At 38.4% G+C, this 18,390-nt stretch overlaps 1 protein-coding gene across 4 annotated transcripts in view; it reads left to right on the top strand.

Moving 5' to 3' along the window:
- SMOC2 (SPARC related modular calcium binding 2) overlaps positions 1–18,390 on the top strand; it is a 139,520-nt gene that overhangs the window by 26,184 nt on the left and 94,946 nt on the right. The window lies entirely within an intron of this gene.

An 18,390-nucleotide genomic window follows, 5' to 3' on the forward strand; every position in this document is an offset into this window, starting at 1 on the left:
AAGGAAATGGGATTTCTGCTGTTAATGACAATAAAAGAATTCAATGTCTTCCACAATATTTGAGCAAGGAAACAGCTGAGGTTGATGGATAATCTTCATAGAAGCAGAGTTCTAACTGTAAGCAAAAACTGGGTTTGGAACCATAACAATTTTTGCATGCTGGAAGTTGTTGAGTTCTGTCACAGATGTCCCTACAGCTTAACTCTGGAATAAGTTCTTCTAATGATCATGTATTTGTTGATATAGCAAATTAATGATCATCGGTGAGTTATGGACAATGGAATTTATAATTTCAGTGGAACATCAAGTTGGCACTTAACTGTTAACATGTTTTTTCCATGTCTCTTTTTTGTTCTAGACCAAAAAGTACTTACTGTTTATCTTCCACAACTTAATTTACCAGTTACCACAAAGCCTTTAAAATCCAAAGAAGGTGCTGATGTATTTGGTGTGATATATTAGTTAAAATTACAGCAAATTTTGAGTTGCTACAATTTATATAGACAAGGGCCTGAATCAAAATCCTGGATCTAAAACTCTGTGGAGGATTTGGATTCGGATCTAAACTCTGTGGTTTGGGTTTTTCTTTAATCACATGGTGTTACAAACATCTATTTCATGTTCCTAAACTGTCCCAGCTGTGCCGAGTATTTCCTTGAGCAAGCTGGACTTCTTTTCACACAGATGTAAATCAGGACTAACTTTAAATCAGGAGTTACTTTGCTAAAGTCAGTGCTACTGTTGCCAGTAGATGAGGCATAAGTAAAGGTCTTTGCTATCCCTATGGTATCTCTCTATGCTGATAATACAGAAATTACATGTATTCATTGCATCCACTTTAGGAAGAAACTGTCTGCAAGTCTTTGCGTGTCCAAGAATGGGATGCACAGAATATAAATGAGTTGGAATGGCCGCTCTGCTGAGTGGCCACTTGACACTTTTCTTAAGGTAGCACTCAGTGCCATTGCTGCATCCTCCTTCCTGTCTTTCTCCCACTTCACTGGTTTCTTCCAGGCTCTACTACAAACAGTGAATTCTCTTCACGTGTTTTGTAGCCATGTCCTGTTGCACCCTGTCAGTTCACTGGATTTGCCATTGTGCTGTTTGCCTCTCACCTTTAAGGCTATCACTCATCAGCTCTTAGGAACCAACATTATACAGTATTTGAGGTAAAGAGAATATAAGACCTGGATCAAGTGTTGATTTCCACTCCAGCTTTCCCTATTGAATTACATAAAGGTTTCAACCGAACTTGAGCTATAAAGAAACCCAAGCCTTTCTTTAGGTTGGACAGAGCTTGTAAAAGTCCTGTGTTTTTGTGTCTGTCATTCCCCATCCCTCCATCTTCATTATTCTTGCATGCATATCCAGTTTCGGATTAAACTGTGGCCGTTCTTGTGGTATTTCTTGTCCTGGCCAGAAACAGGAGCTCTGGGAAGCATTACTGCAAAACCCTCTTGTTGAGTGTTCCTGTGTAGTTTTTCAGGCTTGCTCAATCTAATCTTTGTTTTTAGATCCTTACTGGATGAAAATAAATTACCATTCCTTTACCTGTAGCTTTATTCAGATGCAATTGCTATTCTTCTGTTTCATCAAAGGAGGGGACTTGACTTATCTGTACCAGTGAAAGTGATCTGACTTGCACCATATTATGCCAGCAATGAGAAACTGCCTTACAGATTTGTATTTTCCAAAGATGATATGTGGTCTCTCCACAGCTGCAATTCCCCTGGAGGAAGATGGTCAGACTTCTTACTGGGGGTTGTTCATTCTTGCCTCTTTGAGCCAAGAACAATATAAGCCAGGGTCAGTCAAGGGTAAGATCCATGCAGTTACCAGTTCAGTAATGCTTAGCATGAAAATATAATCCACTAAAGGAGCACGAGAGAAAACAGTGAGTCCCACAGAATGGCATGTTGCATATTCTATCAGATAGAAGAAACCAGTGCTTCAGGTGGCTCTGAGCAAGTAATAAAATAGAGTGCAAGGAGATTATTAGATCTACAAGCTCTTCTTAAATGAAATACTAGGTCTTCACCAAGGAATATGAAAATCCTGATACTTCCTTTTAAGTTGCCATTCAAGTTTGTAACTTTGAAGCAGGAAAGGATGAACAATCATAGACTGCTTCCCCTTGAGAAAAGCAGTATTTCAAAGATTGCAAGCAGTGTGAATCCTGGAAGGAACAGTGGGGAATTTCTTTTTGTGTACAAAAATATGTGACTAGGTAAACTGTTTTGAGAGCACAGGTGAATTTTGTAAGATCTCAGCTGCTCTTTCAGTATCTTAAGAGCAGCTTAAGCAGGTAACATAGAAAAAACAAGTTTGTTTCAGCACTAGTTTTTTGTTATTTGGAATACATTGCATATAATTCATCAGAGGAGAATTGGCACCACAATATGAGAAAGATACAAAGGTGTCAGAAAGCATCTGAAGTAGGACTCCAAAGATGTTGAAAGATCTGGAGGGAAGACATATGAGAGCAGCCGAGGTCCCTTGGTCTATTCAGCCTGGAGAAGAGGAGACTGAGGGGAAACCTCATTGCGGTTACAACTTCCTTGTGGGGAAAAGAGGATGGACAGGCACTGGTCTCTTCAGTCTTGTGGACCAGTGACAGGATCCAAGGGAATGGCTTCAAGTTGTGTCAGGGGAGATTTAGATTGGATATTAGAAAGGTTTTCACCCAGAGGGTGATCAGACACTGGAACAGCTCCCCAGGGAAGTGGTCACAGCCTCAACTCTTACAGAGTTCAGAAAGCATTTGAACAGCACTCTTAGGCACATGGTGTGACTCTTGAAGGGGTCCTGTGCTGGGCCAGGAGTTGGGCTCAATGATTCCTGTGAGTGTCTTCCAACTCAGGAAATTCTAGAATTCCATGATATTCAAATTGATAACTTGTTTATGCTGTGCAAGAACATAACTTTATATAAGTGTCCAGCTTGCATATTACATGAAAACTAAACAATAAAACTGAGGAAAACTCATAGATAAACATTAGCCTATGTGATGATTGGAGAAACTTGTACATCCCCAAAACTTAAAACATAGACACCTTTATAGTTAGGTAATGGTATATATTCTCTCTCATTGACAGCTAAAGCTTAGTTAAGGCTTAAAGGTTTAAATTAGACTCTTCATTGCTCAGAATCAAGTTGCGCCCAGATTTAACACTTGCTCGCTCTCTTTTATATATGCTTAACAGCAGATAACTTTTGGACTCCATCTCCCTTCTATTGTCTACACCAGGTCACCTGCTCCTTTATCTGGAGTTCAAGATTCAGCTTAAAAACTGACATTGGTCTGCAGTACTTCTGCAAGAATTATTAAATATAGTCTTAAAATTTACTGGTTGAATGTATTAATACAATTTTCTCTATTTTTAAATAGTTTTATGTGACTTCCAGTGCTTGTTTTTGTGTTTTCTGGACGTGACATTCCTTTAGTCAAAGAACAGGTCTTAGTTGGATTCTTGTGCAGGGTTATGTCAGCTGTGCTGAAAGGTATAGGAGTACCTTTTGATTGACATGATTTTTAGAAATGGGAAAAAGAAAGAAGAATGTTTAGTAATGGACTGCAACAATTTATGAAAATATATGCAACACATCTACCATATTAAAAAATACTGTATTTGTCTGTTGTTTTTTTTACATGTTCTTGCACATGAAATAATGATACTATATTTCACCTCCATCTGGACAAGAGTATAGTGCTTTTGAGCTAGGGAGAAAGGAGGTGTATGATAAGTGAAGTTTGCTATGGCCCTTTGTATTTGCCTTTTCTAAAGGTTGCAGCTGGAATACTGTTGCACGAAGCAAAGCTTTGACTGGACTGACTTAAGCAATAAGAGTGAGCTGTTCTTTATCATATTAATTACAGTTGACTCATGTCACTTCACCTCCCAAGACCAATGATGGTTGGTTGAGATTATATCCAAACCGGTCATAAGTTACCAATGAATCAGTAAGAGAGTATTTTGGGCTGGTATACAAAAACATGTCTTGCTCCATATTTAGTTTGCTTGGATCCTCTTGTGGTTCAACAGTATTTTGCAGAAACAAAACATTTTCAGCTTCAAGCAGATTCCAGTTTCCTTAATAAAACTCTTAGTTCAAGAGAGAAAGAGTTTAGCCAATGTGCAGTTTCATTCCTCCAAGAGCAGCTAACAGGCATACATCTTATGTACTCTGTGTTCAAGGCTTCCTACTGTCATTTATTTTGATTACCCGAAAGCTGTTGTGATATTAAAAGCATGGTGTGCAGCAGATAAATCGTGATATCAGTTTCTTGTCATGCTAATCCTCTCTGCTTTCCCAACTGTGAGAAGAAAAGATTGAGGTGTTTGAGTATGGAAACCATGTTGAGGAACATGTTCTTCTTGGTCGAAGTGTTTCCTATTTTTCTCAGATCAGTTTGCAATTTGGTTGAACTATTGCTGTGAAGAAGCACTGAGGTATAACTTTTAAACAAAGTAGTGGTGAGGAAAAATGTTTAGAAAAACCTTGAAAAATATGCCTCTGCCTTAACAGTGTCTGTTTGCTATAGAAACATTAATGTATCATATCTATTCTGTTTTGATGGATATATTAACAATGCTGTCATTGTTTCTCTATGTCTGACAGCTACATAAAGAAGTATCTGGGAACTGAGGTGCTCCTAAAAGCTAAAAACCACATAACTAAATAAAACACTGCACTAAGCTGATGTATAAAATACAAGTAATTAATGCTTAGCCATAAATAAGCCTCAGAGAACTAAAGCAAAAGTCAAGTCTGTGGCCATGTTTAGAGTCTGATCTCGTGGCTTTGGCACTTATTTAATGTTATGCTCTTACTGTATTTTTCATTTATGATTTATGAAATGCTTTACAAAGACAAGTAATGATGGCCTGATTTTTGTTAGGGGAGGTCTGAAGAAGCACTAGATAAAATGTCTTGTCTGTGATTTAGTCAGTTCATTGTGGGCAGAAAGAGTACAAATATTGCCTTTTTTTTGAGGGAGACATGGTTATTCAAGAAGAAAAATTGCAGTTGTGTATCTCTTACAAACTAAATTATTATTGTTCTCCTCTACTCTTTTAGGCTCAGAAGTGGAGAACTCTGAGAGATCTTGAATTCAGAACTTCCCCTGAAATAACTAAAAACCAATCAGTACCACACTGTTCAAAACTTGAGAGAACTAATAGCATGCAGAGTCCAAATAGATCAGCCTATGTTTTTTCCTGGAAAAATCATCCTGGATTGTGTTAAAAATGACATTCACTGAAGAGCTGGGTTTTTTTTGTAAATTGAAACAAAAGTCATAAAATAGTCTACAAAATATCCTCAAATGTTTTTAACAAGAAAACCCATGTGCCAGTTTTGAAGGACTCATACTGTTTGTCTTGCCATGTCCTTGGTTTGTTAATGAACCAGGCTTATTTCAGCCATGACTAAATCTTATGTAGGAAAGACCATTTGGAAGAATGACACATGTGGTTAAAAAACAGGAAGGAGTTTCTGCAGTCCTGTATTTAATTCCCAGCATTGCCACAGACTTCCTCTTTGACTTTGAACAAGTCACCACATCTCTGTGACTAAATTAACTGTCTGTAAACTGATGCTAGCAGAAATTTTCTCCTTTAATGGCAAGATCTGTGGAGAGTGTATATTTGGGTATCAACAGGAGCTGCAAAGGATTTAGGTTTTTAGCTTTCTAAAATGTGAATCCAAGAGAATTATTTAAAGGTGTAGCCATTTTCTATGGATTGTTTCAGTAATGGAAAAATACCACAAAGTATTTGGAGTTGTTTGCATCAGCAATCTATGGTGCTTTGGCACCTATTCATATCTGACAGTTTTGTAGCAGAACATACTTTTCTACCTGTGAACCTGGGTCCAAGACAGTGATAATGACAGATGTGTCAGTCAGCTAATGATGCTGCTCTGAGTAAGCTGTGGGTTAGATTGCAGAGGTGACAGACTTCAGGGAACTTTAATTAAAGGAAAGGTCTGGCCCTCAGGTGCTGTAGGAGGTGGCTAGGGATACAGGCTGAGTGTATGGCATCCAACAGGTCAGTGACAGACTGTGCAGCTGAGGATTACTTAGCTGTCAAAGGTAATCTATTCTAGGTGATAAGGGACAAATTTTAGGCCCCCAGGTTAAACATCATAAACAGAAGAAGGTCCCTCTTGTAGTAAATATGGGCATGTTGAAGTCACATAAAACATTTGCTCTCCCATTTTCTGAACAGTTAAACAGTGATTTACTTTTGCCAAGGTTCGTGAAAAATACCTGTGTTCATCTAGTCCAAGCCATATTCATGGCTGAATATATTTACACTGTCATTTGTCATTTTTATCCAGATTACTTTAAATGTGGTTAAGTGTTGTCCACAGAGAGCATCAGTAGCCTGTGGTGGGCAACTTGTAATTCTCCTTGGGTAGTTGGCCAAGCTCTCCCTACAGAGAATGGTGGCAAATGAGCAACTGTCCTTAGTCCATTCACCTGATGTTCCTTTTCCTCAGGCAACAGCATAAAGGGAGGTGAGAATGCCTTAGCATCTCCTGTGGAATATGCTCTTTTTTCCTCTGTGAAGCAGATGACAGGGAAAAAAAGATTAAGTGTTTTTAAAATGGCATCACTATTTCTTTTTTTCCTCCCATGTCAGTGAGGTGTCATCAAAACTAGGCAACTGACTGCTGTCTTTCCAGGCCACTCCATGCAACAGAGAAACAAAGCTGTGGCTCTGTTTAACCTCACAAGCACTAAAACACAAAGGACAAAAGAAGATTTGTGAAGGCCAGATTCCATGCTCCAATGAAGCCAACAAGTAACATTGGGAGCAAGAGGATGTGGCATTGGTGTGATGTGTCTATGTGTTAGAAGGGAATGGGCTCACTTAAATATTCTTCCAAATGCTATAATCTCTGCAAAACTGCATCAGGGAACCATTTTCCACAGTGAAATAAGAAAATATATCATAGGTGCCACCTCTGCCTGAATTTTTTTGTCAATTCCACTGCATATAAAAAACATCTATAACATGGCATAATTATAGGCTTCCAACAAAAATAATCTGAGAGGAAAAGATTCTCTGATTTCTGATTTTTCAAGTATAACTACAAACCACAAATACAAAATATTGCATCAGAGACTTTGGACTGCCGAAATCTTCACTCTTGAGCTGTAAAAACATGATGTTTATATAAGCTCTTGGTAAGACCTGAATCTTGCTGGGCCTTAGTTCTTTCACTTTGTGAGGTGAGAGAAAATATGATTAAAATGAAATACCTGTTCTTTAGAGGTCTGGGGTTCATTATCTATTGTATTTTCAAAGTACTTCCAAGCATTTTCTTATCACAAATACAGTGTCTAGGCTTCCCCATGCATGCAAAAATTAATTCTGATTGCATAACGTTAAAAAACCGCAAACTTTAGAAAACCTTAGATGTGAGTGATTTTTATTAAAAAAAAAGGATCTCAATAAATTGTTATAGTCTTGTTCTGTGTGTTCTCAGGTCCACTATGTTTAAAACCAGAATTTTTGTTTTTATTTCTGAAGTGCAGTAGTCTCTTCTATTGTTGGCTCTTCATCTACGATATGTGTGACTGTCATTACAGCCTTTTTGGGGATTTTTTTTTTTTTGGTACTGCACCAACTGTTGTGAGATCTTTGCTCACTGAACTCAAGTGGAAGCTCTTCAAATTCTCCTCCATTTGGTTTGTCATCTGTAAGAATTCCTTATGCTATCAAGAAATCTCACACATTTGGGTCTGCAGTGGAAAGGGAGTAATGGGTTGTACTGCTAGTGTGAGAATTTAGCATCCCTAGGATTACTGGGTGATCTTTTATGATAAATTTTAAAGCTACTGTCCAAATGGTGTGTAGAAGGCAAAGAACTGCAAAGAAAAGTTCTGACAAAGAAAACAGAGGCCACTTAAAATGTGAAACAGAACTTGGAAAAATTCTTTTATGTCTGGTTTGGATCATGGTTTATTGACCCCTTTTATCCACTGCTAGATACACACAAAATTTTGTCTTTCATATTTAAGGGTTTTTTCTTTTGAAAAAGTCCTCATAATAATTAGAAATAAATGGCTTCCGAATGACTTTTTTCCTTGGAAAACAATGGTTTAAATTAAAGGAAAAATGTTTTTGCCCAACATGCAAACAAACATACAAGAGTTCCATAAAACCCCAAACTTGAGAGGAAATAGAACTGCCAGTGGTTTGAGAAAACTGCTTACAGGTTCTTGTGTCCCTGTGGAAAGTGGTTTTTTTTTTCATTAAACTGGCTTGTTAAACCCTTGTATATTCTAAATGTGTACTATTAAACCCTTTGCTTTTAGCGTGATTCCTCTCTTTAAAGATGACAATATTTAAACCTAGCAACATGTTATTTTAAGATCAGCAGTTTAGCAAGAGCAAAATCTGCCTCCCAGACTCAGCTGCCTGCCTTCTTTCCCAAATACTTTGTTCTGAAGGAGCTGATGGCAGTGATAAATGTAAGAGAGTGAGAGCTCTGCAGTTATTGTCAGCAAGTTAGCTTTATGGCTTGGGGATTAGACCTTTGATGTCTTATCGAGTTTCTTCCCTGCGTGAATCAGTTGCTTACTTGATTTAAATTATAAAAAGAAATGCTCTGTTGTGATATTGTCTCATACTGTGTCTTCGTCATTTGAGATGCCTCTGTGTTCTTTAGTTCCCTAGGAAGAGAAGGCAACCAGCCATATGGAAAGTGGCCAGTTGCCTGCCGATCCTGATAGGTACTAAATAGAGTGGCATAGAAATTCAGATATAGGAAAGCCCTGTTTAGCTGAGCCTTTCTGTCCCCCACAAAGAGAGATTGTTCCCTACAAGTCTGCAATGCAACATCCAGCACTGTTTCAGTTTAGCTTTTGAGGGGGTCCCTCTGTTCCTTTAATAAACTATTTCCTTTTCACAGAGGTAAGTGCTTCTTATGAAGTTTCTTTTTTGACATCCCTCAGTGTAGTTGCAGCTGGACTGCTGCTTCAGCATGTGGTAGGGGGAGACCAAAGGTGAGCTGGAAAGGAAGTCCCCCTTTCATGATTCCAGGAACAGGGATGCCTTACACTGGAAACAATCATCTAGAAGCTCATTTTCAGAGTTTTGTGTGTCCTGTATGCTGGAGATTTCTGGCATTTGTTGCAGAGGTTTAACTTAAAGCTTCTTTTTTTGAGTTATAGGTCATTGCCTTTAGTTTTATTGGTTTAACCTACATCAGACACTACACAGTGTGTACTGATATTCCCGAATCCTGAAATAGATCTCTCAAATATAGAAATGTTGATCTGACTTATATTTTATTTGCATTCTAAAGTAGCTTTTCAATATTTTGGAAGCCAAAGTATTTCTCAAACAAGCGGCCTTTAAACAACACTAAGATATAAAACTTGTCTATTTTCCCAAGTTGTTGCTGAGGTTGTGAAAGATACCAGCCAAACAGATTAGCAGTGTCTCAAGAAACTGCCTAACAGGATGGTTGTGCTTGCCCACTTGTATTCTGAAAGCTGGGTCAGTACTTATGAAAAGCTAAAGTAAACTAGAGGATAATTCAATACATAGACAATGCATCCCACTGTTTCTCTGTTTATTTTCTCCCTGTGTGACTTCTGGCAACTGAGAAGAAACGCTATAAATGACAGTAACCCGCCAAAGAAAAGATTATGAATAACAATACCACAAGAATGAAGGGCATGAAGTTACCACTGACTTGGGACAAATGCAGAGCAGTGGACACATGACACAGCCAGCAACTAGTGGATTGTAGTTGATGCAGAACAGAATATCTTCAGATTAGAAAGCCTTTCAGTTTGAGTTTCAGCTTAAATTTATGCTAGTTTGTCCTGTCTCTGGTAACCAAAGGTCTTTATATCTGTAGGTTTTTGACTCTGTTGAACCTGTATACTTTGCTGGTAATACTCTGAAACCAAGAGAAGTGATGCCACTGGACACTGACAAAATGAAAATGCTGAGCTCTCTCTAACTTACAGTTACATGTACATAGAGATGGTGTTAGCTTGTTTTGAGCACTGTAAAAGCCTGTCATGCTTCCTATCCCAATCTAACATTCAATTTTCAGGCAATGCATACCATAAGTTTCAATACTGTTTAACTTTTTGGATGTAGCAAAATGAAAAAAACTCAGCTGTTTATGTTAAACTGAAGTTAAAAATAACTTTAATAAAAATCACAGGAAGATTTTTCTTACCCCTGAAATGTCAGGTAACCTGGTTTTTGGAAGAAAAGAAAAGATCATTTGCAGATCATTTGCCCTTGATGGGGTGTACTTTTATTGCTTCTAAATATCTACAGTATTAAATGTGTTGGCTGTTTTCTTCTAAAGTGAATACACTAGGATGAGTTTGCAAAAATAAGTGGTTTCATGAAATATGGAGTCCTCATCTTGGAAATGAATGATTGTAGTCAGATAAAGTGTGTTTTAGGGTCACTTATAGTATTTATCGTGTCTTGAAAATTAAGACCATTATTTTATTTTAAGTTGTATGCGGTCAGTGCCAAAACATTTTTCATACATTGTTTCTGATGCTCAGATTTGCAGCTTCTGGTGTGACTCATTTGAAGTGAGTGCTTTGTGCTTGAAAAGACTGTACTATAGAAGCATTCAGATGAATCAGGGAAAGGTCCTTCTGAAAGGGTGATTCACCATGGCTGAGTGCTACTCAATTGGAGCCCAAGCCTGCTTCTCTTTGTGTCTGTATATTTACATTAGTAGGAATGGAACCAGATCCTAAAATTAAGCTACTGAAGAGAATAGCCCTTCAAGAGGTATGGTTTCACTACCTCTGAGTTTCTTTCTAAGACAGAGAGAGGAAAAAAGAGTAGATTTGGACTTATAGCATTTTCTGGCATTTATGTGTCCATGCTTTCTTGAAAGCAAGAAAGAATGTATGTCATAGTTTGCTTCAGTTTCATCCTAATCCTTCCTAGTTTATATGGTTGCACAACTGAGATATTCTGCCTTTTTTAGTAATTTGTGAAGCAGCAGTAAAAAGAAATGATGGATGTGCTGACATTCACCCCCCCATCACTCCATCAATACAGCAAAGTAGAGGTCACTTAAAAAAAACACCTGTTAAAGCAATAAACATTTAAAAAATAACATGCCAAAGCAAACATATCAATCAAAGCACAACCCTGTTTAATAATTTTCTGTGCTGGTCGTAACAAGAGGAGACTGTAGTTTTGGCAGTGAGGCTCCAAAAGCTTTACTGCACTCCAGGCACTGAGGGAGTAAAGCACAACACTGTTCTAATTGATATGTAGGTAACTTGGAGCTGACTTTGAGTACTAATCCTGAGTGATTAAAAAAAAAATAAAACAACAAGCACGACCACAACACAAAAAACAAATACCAACAAACCCAACCCCCAGCTTCCCACTCAGTGAAATTACATACTTTAGCTGTTTATTTCAACCATTCTTGGAAAATTTTATAGGGAAAGAGGCTATACATCAGTTACATATGAAAAGTTTCATGAAATATAATGAAGCAAAGGTAGTGGTGGTGGGGGGTGTCTGTGTGCAAAGGTTTAACATGGCCCTTTTCAATAAAACAGTGTCTCAGCAGGTATTAGAGACAGTTCTGCCTCCTGTGTGCCCCTGCACAACCTACAGGAGACCTTTGATTTAGTAATTTTTGAAACCTAGAGCCCACCTCTTTTTCAGAAACCTGGGACTGGGACAGTTTATTCCCCTTTGGTTTTTTTTTGACACTATGGGATAGGTTATTCTCATATTCTCACTTGAAACAATTACAGGAGAGCTAGTTTATCAGACTCTCCAGCTCATAACATAGAAGGGATGTTTTTAGGACATGATCTGTCTTTTCCAAGGCAGGTGAAGCTTATCCTAAAGCTGCCAATTTCTGGTTTTTGTAGTCTACACAATTGGTTCCACACTTTGACACCACAATCATGGCTCGCTGCCCTGGAGAGTGCTGCACTCTTGTGGCTGGGTTATTAATTTTTTTGCATAAACAGGGATAATGATCTCTAAAGAACAAATGTTCATTTTTTCTCAAGTTTGAGATAATTTTATTGAAATCAGTAATCTGCTCACTTGTCTGGTAGGGGAATAAAATGGGAACATTCTGATGCACACCAAGAACCCTTGAGAAGAGGCAGAAGTGTTTTGATGAGATTCTTTGCTGTAAGTGCAAATGGGCCTTGCCCACTGTAATTGCAAGCATGGGCATGTTCTGGCTCTAGAATCATATCTGATTAGTCTCAGAATTGCAGAATGGGTCAGGTTGGAAGGGACCACAGTGGGGCATCTGGTTCAGCCTTGCTGTTCTAACAGGGTTCTCCTAGAGCACTCTGCACAGAATTGCATCCAGCTGCTTCTCAAATATCTCCAATGAGGGATACTCCACAACCTCTCTGGACAATCTGTTCCAGTGCTCAGTCCCCCACACAGTGAAGTTCTTCCTTTTGTTCAGGTGGAGCTTTCTGTGCATCACTTTGTTCCCATTTCTTCCCATTTCCTCTTGTCCTATTACTTGACACCCACCTTTAGGTATTTATACACATCAATGAGGTCTCCTTGCAGTCATTTTTTCACACAGGCCCAGTGTGTGATGGCTTCTGTGTAAATGCCTCCATGCAAGCTTAACCTTAATGGTGATGTTCTGTATGTTTGTAAACAAAAGGAAGTCACAATTTCAAGTACACAGCTCTGGGTTTGTCATGGAAGAGACATTAGGGACCGTTTTGCTTCAATGGGACAGCACAAGATGAACAAATCTGTTTAAGATTGGTTGAGTACAAATCTGTTTAAGGTTGGTTATACAGAGCAGGTATTTTGAAGGTATCTTCTGGTACTGCCCTTAATAACAGGGATGAGGAGAACTCAAGTTTCCCATCCATTTCAATGCTAGGGCTGAATGCTTTCCCATGGCATTGGAATGAGAGTAAAGTTTGTTCTGTAAATTTACTTTAGAATCATAGAATATGAATTGGAAGGGACCCAGGAAGATCACCTTCTGCTTCATTCCTTGGGAGACGAGAAAAGAAATAAACATTGAAAAGATTAGCCAGATTGAGACAGGCTAGCTGATTGGAATGCTTTCTAAGGCAGAGTGTAACATGGATATTTAAACATCATTGCCTTTTTCGAAATACACATGGGAATGTGACTTTTCAGAATATAACTTGTATATATCTACATATATGCAGACACACACACACATACATGCAGACACACACATGTTGCTGTTGTCTAACTCATTTTTCCATTGTAGACAGGCCCAGAGGGAACGAAATATTGAGCTTGGAGATTTCCACATCTGCCTGTCAGGCAGCTATCAGACGGGAACAGCATGACTACATAAATCACTGTAAATCAGCACATTTTTCACCAGCACAAAGCTCTCAGCGCAGAGCCACTTTAGAGTGCACTGCTCCATAGTTGTTTGCAGACCTCCCATGCCAGCAGCAGGGAAGTCAGATCACTATATTCAGCATCTCACAATAACCAGATGTAGAATAAAGAAATTGCCTTTCAAAGCTGTAGTCTGCAGTAGGCTTTTCCCAGCAAATCAGTGATGTCTAGCATCTATCTTCTCTCTTCTGCTTGTTTTTCAGGCCCTTTTGGCCTTCAACCCTCCAAGATGAGGTGTTAGTCTCCTGTTTTATCAAACAGTCTTGAACTGTATTTTAGATTTTGAAAGTAGCATTCACTTGTTTATGAGCAATCTTGAACTGTATTTTAGGATCTGATAGTAGCATTCACTTGGTCAAAGGGAAAGTCTGTATATCAGTTATAAGGGGTCCACAAAAAGTGATAAAATAAAAACCTGTTGTGAATGTGCTTAAATACCTAGTGTCAGTGGAGGGAATGTAGGTCTAGTCAAAATTGAAGGAATCTGTAGATTGCAGAAAGATTAGTTAAAAACCTCTGATGAACTATCCAAATCCATGGAATTTAATGTCTGTCTTTTTCATAGTCCACAGACTCCAAGCTGGTGTTACAGAAAAGAATGAAGTCTTCTATCTACAGACAGAAAAAGTGGTTTCCTGGTCTTCACGTTTATTGAGAAAACTTATATTAGGGCAAATTAAAAATAGGTTTAGCATGGTTATGAGTTATGCTTTATGTGTAGCCTATGCGTGTTGAGGATGTCTCTACAGGATTGCAAGTATTAGAGACAAGCTGGCCCAAATTTAAGGAAAAAACAAAAAAAAAAAAAAGGGGAAAACAATCCTGCCTTGCTCAGATTAATCAAACAGTGGCATCAAACCAAAGACAAAATCTATAGCTGTGCACTATATTACGAAATGTAGAGTAGAGATTTTCCATTACTGTTTAAGAGGCTTTGAGCCAGATTCAATAATTAATCTTTACACCTCAGCCTAAGTGTATCTGTTGTCAGCTTTTCTTCCAATACAGAGAGCTGCTGGTGCTCCCCATGGCCAGTCTGTAACACTGCTCTTGACTCTTCTGCTTTCTTGGGCTGGCAGTTCAGCTTGCAGGTGTATCCAGTTGTTGGCTCTCTAGCCAAGCACCATTTTTCTCACCTTATACTCTGTCATTTGCTTAGAAGCAAGGAGTGTTTCTCTGAACTTTAGAGGGTGGGTGGGGTCACAGATCTGTGCACCAGAAAGGCGAAGGTGTGCATGTGACTCAGTTTTATGTGAAGACCTTTTCTGCCCTTGCAATGATGTAGCTGCAGGATGTAGACCAGAGGAATGACACTGAATCCCTTCATAAGAGTGAACAGTATAAGGTAAAGATTATGTGTTGCACCATAACAGTGAGCAAGGTTATACACATACTATTTTAATAAATAGTTTAATAGCACAGTAAGGAAACCATCAATTTCCTACTCTTAAGATACTGGAAAAACGTTCTCGTTGGCTGCAACACATTGCTTGTGGTTGGAGAAATAAGCATCCTGACTGTCCAAAGCCTAGATGTGGCACCAGTGACAAAAACAAAGGTGAAAGATAAATCAGAGCAGAAAACAGCAAAAACCAGAGTAGAAATGTTTTCCTCCAGTTTTTAAGCAAGGTTTCATGTGTCTACTGCTTCATACTCTGAACTGACTAAGTAACAGAGAGATGAAACATCACTGGGACCATCAGTGATACATTTCATCCAGTATTAAGATTCTTTGAAGTGTGAGACAATGAAGGAAAACACTGGAATTCCATAATGCCAGAAATATATGACAGTAAATAATATTTCAGGAATGGTTATACCTGTCAACTGGGTGGATCTAGTGACTTTAGTGATTAGCTTTTATTCATGAGGTAAACCTAAAATCAAACATTTTTCTGCTATAGCCCCATTATAATTCTTTCTTCTCAGAAATACTACATGAGAATTTAAATCAGTGCCTAGTAGAGAGTATTAAGTCCATTGGAAGCTGTGTCTTGTCAAATATAGTGCTTTGGAAAGGCTGAAATGAATGATGCTGAAATGTAAAGGAGAAGTTACAGCGATTCCAGCTGAGTCTGGAATCTGTGGAATAATTTTTAGTTTAAACCAATTTTTTGAAACATGACTAGGCTGGTTTCTGTGACATTAGGGCAAGACATTTTAACCTCTCAGTTTAAATTTTTTTGCTTTTTAATAGTGTTTAACCATAATTGTCCTCTTTATGCTGGTTGTTCAAAACAATTCCATCTCAAGTTGGTTGACTGTTGTTGGCCTAATTTCAGTCATTAACAACATTCAACAGAAATGCTGCTTTAAGCTTGTCTTTCAGTGAATCACGTGTTTGTACAACAACACATTTGTTAAATGAATTCAAAGGCAGAAATAGATGAATCAGTACTGCGAGTGAGTCACTTTCTGGTCTGTATTGAACCATTTTTCTCTCTTTCTAAACTGTCCTATTTTAATCAAAAGTACTATTTTCACAGGAAAGTAGAGCTCTAAGAATTGAACCAGTGTGATCCCAGCTTTTCTGTCACTGACTGCTTGTTTTTCTTTTCTTATGAGAAATTCCATAGCCCTTTCTTGTTTCAGCATTAGTTTTTGATGTGTTCATCAATTCCTTTGGCTATGTGAGTAAGCAATACTGATTTTGATTTGTACCATCTTATACTGCTGTAGTAAAGATGACAATGAAGTGTTTTCCAAATGTCAATCACAAACTTTCTGTGTGTTTTTTTTCTAAGTACATTTGCTAGTCTCTCTTTCATGCTATCTTTCCTTAAAATTGCTTGCCTTTTTGTCCTCTCTGCTCTTAAATCCCTCAGTTACACTAGGTTGGTGGAAATTGTTTAAATGTACAACCCAAATTCTCCAGTGAGGTTTGGCTAACCAATAAGCCATTCAAGTGGTTTTGTCTTCATCCTCTGCTTTTCCAGGTTGCTTAAATATCCTTGAGCCCTTAATTTGCCCTAATCTCCTCTAAGGCTTTGAAATAATAAAATACTTAAATAAAACTCTTTGGATAAATGCCCTTTAAAACACAGCTTTATCTGTGAACTATCATGCTCTCAAGGGAGTGGATTTTGTTCCTCAGACAATTTAAGGGGATTTTCTGTCCACAGTGTTACTGTCAGGCATACCCAACTCCTACAACAGTTCAAAACAGAACAAATGAGGAAACTCTGGGGAAGAAATGGTACAGGGGCTAGACTCCTGCTTTTCTTTTGGTGCCTGGATTCAGTCCCCTGATCTGCTGCATGATTTGCTGTGAGTCACAAAGCCTTCCTGTGCTTTTGAAAAACCAGTTCTCTGCTCAATGGGGATGTTGCTGAGGATAAGTTAAGGGTGGCAAAGTGCCTAGCCATTACAGAGGGCTAGTCTTCTATGCACTGAGAGGCTGTATTCCTTACTTTGCAAAATAGAAAGAGGGAGATCACCTGGCTTGCCATCACCAAATCCACAGGGGAAGTTGGAGGCAAAGCAGAGGACTGGATCCATTTTTGTTTGCCAGGGGCCCCATGGAGTCCATTCTTCATTGAGAAATACTTTTCACAGTCCTAGGTAGGCCTAATCTCAAGAGTCAGGCAGATGCCTCCCAGGCAAGTAAGGGAAGCTAGGACAACCTCACAGGGCTCCTACAGTGAAGCTCATCAGAGCACCCAGGCAAGCCCTGGAGACCAACATGGTTTGGGGGTTGTTCAGAGCCATGGATGCCTGTCTTCAGTATTACTCATTGTGCAGGTAAAGGGAGATTGCTTCAGTTTTTCTCCCTTCCCACTCAGCTCACATAATTATTAATTTCTGTCAGCAAAGAGCTGCAAAATAACCCTGACATGGGGAGCAAGGAACATGTGTCCTCCACTTCTGGAACTCTGTGGCTAGATTCCTTGGAGAAAGATTTGGGGTTTGTGTGTAATTTGTGAGTAATTTGCTTCTGAAGTTAATTATTCCTGAAAGTGAAAAATTGCTCAAAAATGTTGGGAAAAGGAAGCTTTCCTTTTTATCTTAGTATGCCACTAAAATATAAAAATTCTGGTAAGAGTCCAACCATATGACTATTATTTTAAAGTGATACCTTTGAGATAATCTCTCCATTTTCATGCAGACTCTCCAGAAAGACATCTGTATTTCCTCACATTAAATGATAGGAAATAGAAATAGACCACAGTTTTAAGTGGAAGATTATGGAGATTTATAACTCTCTTTATATATTTCTTATGTGTAATAAAGTGCAGGGGAACTGTACATAGCAAATTTTCTTTTAATTTTTAATCCCAGATAGTACTCTCAGTGCTTTCTTTTTTTTTTCCCTTGAAATTTTCCTCCTCATAATTTCAGTTTCTCATTTGAAGTTCAAAATTTTCTCTACCTGATGTTTATAATGATGAAGTAGTACCAATGAAAACAGGACTTTAGCTGGATGCAGATCTTTTCTTGGGCATCTCATGATGCTTAGGACAATGATTACCTCCTGGTAGCTGTATGCCTTGCTTAATTCTGTGCTTGTTCAGAAGAAGAAAGAAAGAGAGAAATTCATCTGAGCACTTACTGTGTATACCTTCTCCCTAGTTCCAGCTTTTAAAGAGCTCAGAAGATAAAGTAATACCTTTGTTTTTATCTGTCTTTGTTTTTGGCTGGCATGTAGCATCATCAGATCTGATTAGGGTTTTATTTTTGGCAGCATGTTTCAGGGTGAGAAACTCCTTCTTTTCATAGTGCCAAGGATGATGCCAAACTCATCAGCCTTCCTGTCTTGGCATTGGAGGGATGAACATTTAGGTCAGGTTCAGTGTACTTTGTGTTAAAACTAGAAAGAGGTGCATTGAAATCCACAATGAGAATATTTATGTTAAAAATCCTACTTGGGTCTTAGAACAGACTTTTCAGCTTGTCATTGTGGAATAATGAATACATATCTAATAAAACAGACAAGCTTCCATTCCTGTCTCATTTTTGTTGTGAAGAATGCTTCTGCAATCACCATTTT

Source organism: Molothrus ater, chromosome 3, assembly GCF_012460135.2.
Source record: "Molothrus ater isolate BHLD 08-10-18 breed brown headed cowbird chromosome 3, BPBGC_Mater_1.1, whole genome shotgun sequence".
NCBI lineage: Eukaryota > Metazoa > Chordata > Aves > Passeriformes > Icteridae > Molothrus > Molothrus ater.